This window comes from Penaeus chinensis, chromosome 1 (genome assembly GCF_019202785.1).
Source record: "Penaeus chinensis breed Huanghai No. 1 chromosome 1, ASM1920278v2, whole genome shotgun sequence".
NCBI classification, from domain to species: Eukaryota; Metazoa; Arthropoda; class Malacostraca; order Decapoda; family Penaeidae; genus Penaeus; species Penaeus chinensis.
Genome location: NC_061819.1, coordinates 7,315,991 through 7,320,990, shown reverse-complemented (window position 1 = coordinate 7,320,990; position 5,000 = coordinate 7,315,991).

Sequence of the window (5,000 nt, the reverse complement as noted above, 5' to 3'; positions counted from 1 at the left end):
AAATTACACATGTATGTGTGTATGTATATATATATACACACATATATATATATATATATATATATATATATATATGTGTGTGTGTGTGTGTGTGTGTGTACGTGTGAATGTATGTATATGTATATTTGTATGGGTATTCATAGTCATAAGTACGTATACAAGGTATGTGCGCATGAATGCGTGCGCATAAGTGTGCATGAGTACATACATATGTATGCACATATGAAGTGCTCTTATGTTTATATATGTGTATGCATGCGCATGGGTGTAGTATGTATGCATATCATATGCATAGGAGCATTGTAAAGGCGTATGCTTTCGTGTGCATGTGCACGAAATTGAACATATGAGTAGTACTTAGGGCATTTGCGGGTGAACAACTATGTCTACACTAGGCGCACATACACATAAATAAAATCAGTGTATGAAATACAACCACACATATACGCACTTCTGATACTCAAGCCCATGCTCACGGGAGTATACTCTGGTGTAGTGAGCAGGCCGTGTGTTGCTGCCCATAAGTCCATACTAGACAGGGCCAACCTTGCTAGAGGGGCTTATCAGTGGCATCCCGGCTAAAATACTCCCCCTCCCACCAAGATGCACCTAGGCCAGTAGGTAGGAGGTAACTCTCTCAATTATTTTGATTCATAATAAAGGGGACAGGAATGATCTAAAAAACTACCGACCCATAAGTCTCCGTTCAGTTACTTACAAACTGTTCAATAAAATCATCACAACTCGCATCTCTGACAGTCTGGATTCTAACCAGCCTAGAGAACAGGCAAGCTTCCGCAGTGGATACTCAACAACAGACCACAAATACACGCTCACCCCCAAATAAGAGAAAAATAAACGAATATAGGAAACCCCTGTGTATGGCATTCATCGATTACAAAAAGGCATTTGACTCTGTACAAATACCAGCAGTACTAGAAGCTATTCGAAGACAGGGAGTAGAGGAGGTATATTGTGAAATATTAGAAGATATATACGAAGATGGGACAGCAATCATCAAGCTCCACACAGAAACTGATACAATCCCAATTAAGAAAGGTGTTAGACAGGGCGATACCATCTTACCAAAACTGTTTACAGCTTGCATTGAAGAAATATTCAAGAAGCTAGAATGGACCGGGGACGAATACCTAAACAATCTAAGATTTGCAGATGATATTGTTCTCTTCAGTGAATCTGCAAATTAAATGCAGCAACTAATAAATTATCTGAATAGAGAAAGCCTGAAAGTCGGACTTAGGATGAACAAGAAAAAGACTAAGATCATGTTCAACAGGAGAGTTCAATTCGAACAGATACATGTTAAAGGCGAAGCGCTAGAGGTGATAGACAAGTATATATACTTAGGGCAACTTGTACAAACACATCTAGTGAAGAGGAAATTAAGCGACGTATCAGTCTAGGCTGGAGCGCCTTCGACAGACACAGTAGCATACCAAGAGGCTCCTTGCCATTATGTTTAAAAAGAAAAGTCTTTAACCAATGCATCCTCCCAGTTATGACCTATGGATCAGAAACATAGACTACAACCAAATTACTGGAGAGGAAACTAATAAGTGCCCAGAGAGGGAAGGAGAGGTTGATGCTGGGAATTAGTGCTAAGAGATCGGATGCGAGCGACGTGGATCAGGGAACAGACAAAAGTGGAAGATATACTCGGGAGCATCAAAAATAAAAAATGGCAATGGGCAGGTCATATATGTCGGAGACAGGACACACACACACACACACACACACACACACACACACACACACACACACACACACACACACACACATATATATATATATATATAGAGAGAGAGATGTATGTATGTGCATATGTAGATGTATAACTCTCTCTTTTGTCTACGACCCGAAGCCCTTTATGGCTATGATCTACGAGTAAACCTTCTGAGAAAATATGCTCGGTCTGATGCAGGAAGTTTCTTTACAAAGCCAAGAAAAAGCGTATAAGAAAGGGAGTGTAAGCAAGCAGCTAATAACATTCTCCGGGAATATGCAACATGCAAATCCTGGAGATAGAAATGGGAGAGGGAGAAAACAGAAAGAAAATGTATGCACGGTGTATATCCTTCCTTTTTTAGTCGGTTTATGTATGTGCACGCGCACAAACACAGACACACACTCACGCGTATATACTACACAAAACACACACACACACACACACACACACACACACACACACACACACACACACACACTGGATTTGTGATATAAATTTATCTTTTAGAAGTACAACGTAGACAGTTAAATTAGTCAGTTGAAAACAAAATTATGTGTTTCACCCCCCCCCTCCTTCTTTCATGGAGATAAGATAAATGTCAAAATTGAATCACATTAAATTTTACGGCATTACATTCCATGGAGAGAAAAACGGACACGACTAGTGATCGGAAAACATTACAGCTTGCAGTGCTCATGGATGCTCTGGCTGTAGGGATGATAAAACTCGAGAAACTTGCACACTCGAATTATCTGCGAAAAAGACAAACGAACAGTGCACACTTCTCCTATGCGTTGTTTAAATATATATATATATATATATATATATACATACATATATATATATATATATATATATATATGTATATATATATGTGTGTGTGTGTATATAAACATATACATACATATAAAGTATATATATATATATATATATATATATATATATATATATATGTATATATATATGTATATATATATATATATATATATATATACATACATATATATGTATATACACATATAAATACATATATAGTGTATATATATATATACTGTATATATATATATATATATATATATATATATATATATATATGTATGTACATATATGTATATATATACATATATATGTATATAAATGTATATATATATTTACATAGAGAGAGAAAAAGAGAGAGCGAGAGAGAGAGAGAGAGAGAGAGAGAGAGAGAGAGAGAGAGAGAGAGAGAGAGAGAGAGAGAGAGAGAGAGAGAGAGAGAGAGAGAGAGATAAATATATAGCTAGACAGATAAGTGAATAGACAAAACACCCATACACACACACACACACACATCTATCTGTCTGTCTATTTATCTATCCACATACACAGTCCCTCAAACGCACCTAGAGGAATAACCACCCAGCAGAAACCAAAAGCAATTTATCCGTGAACTACAAACTCCTCGTCCGAATCCTGAATGCACATTAAAAAATGAAATACCAAGCGAACAAAACACGGGCCGGAGAAAGACTATCACACTCGCTTCAGTTTTCACTCTTCCAGATATACGTTTATGAGAACAGCTGGTGTCGTTCGCACGGCTGAATGAGTGCCGTGTGTCGCTTCTGGCTCTAGTTTTCACGCCGGCGATGTTGATCCAAGCATCGGAACACGTTATTCAGCCGAGCGTCCACCATCAGCAGCTCTTTCGAGGTAAGCTTGGCTGCAGGAGATCCTATTTTTACGTTATTTATTGGTTTATTTATTCAGCTATTTACTTATGTGTTTGTTTATTTATTCAGCTATTTACTTATGTGTTTGTTTATTTATTCAGCTATTTACTTATGTGTTTGTTTATTTATTCAGCTATTTACTTATGTTTGTTTATTTATTCAGCTATTTACTTATGTGTTTGTTTATTTATTCAGCTATTTACTTATGTGTTTGTTTATTTATTCAGCTATTTACTTATGTGTTTGTTTATTTATTCAGCTATTTACTTATGTGTTTGTTTATTTATTCAGCTATTTACTTATGTGTTTGTTTATTTATTCAGCTATTTACTAATGTGTTTGTTTATTTATTCAGTTATTTACTTATGTGTTTGTTTATTTATTCATATATTTACTTTCTTATTCATTTATCTATCAGTTCATTCATTTTTATAGAATTGTTAACTACATGGGATCTTTGTGCACCGTTCATGTATGAGGGAGTGACGGCGACTTATACTGTATGGAAATATATACACTGAATTAGTACATTGAATGTGATTTCCCTAGAGGAAGATGCTTTTCCTGGCTGCTACAGGAGTTTCTATTTCGCAGTAACATTTCCAATTTGACATGTCTCATATTATATTGGTCTCTCTCTCTCTCTCTCTCTCTCTGTCTCTGTATATACGTAAATATGTATATATATAAATATATATTATATATAAATAAATAAGTAAATAAATATATATATATACACACACAACACACACACACACACACACACACACACACACACACACACACACACACACACACTTCCATATACATAATTCTGTAAATACATGGTTCTGTATAAGCCCATAATGATAAAATGCTAAACAGAAGAGTACTATAACAAAGGGAAATAAAGAAAGGAATAAAATATATGCTATCCATTATGTCAGTATAAGTGAAGGAAAACAGACGATGATGAAGAAAAACAATGGAGGGAAAAAGATGCTTTCCCTCCAAGGCAACACTGTTCATGTTAGTACTACCAAGGGACTAGTCGACATTACGCTGGTTATTTCTATGACAGTCAGTGCTATTTTCTCGTTGATCTGTACGAATTGTTAGTATAGTTTGGTTACAATTACTGACATAGAAGGTTAAGTACCCAACTGGATTCTCTGTGATTTAAGCGATGGTTATGCTTAAAAATGGATACTAATAATCATAAACAGCAGTAGTGATGATTATAATGATTATACTGGTAATAATATGGGATAGTGGTGATAATTATGAAAATAGAAGTAATTATTATGAATAATTGCATCGGATCAGTTATATTACTGACAATTATTATATAGGTGAACTTATAGAAGAAGATGAAGATGGAAATGAAGATGAAATGACGATGAAGATGAAGATGAAGATGACAATGATGACGATGCCTGGTCACTATCATTACTATCATTACGATAATGATCATAACACCGAGAATAATAATTTCATGACTAACAACCATTTCCTCTCGACCAATTGGCTGTACAGTAATTCCCCCTCGTTAGCTTGTTTAT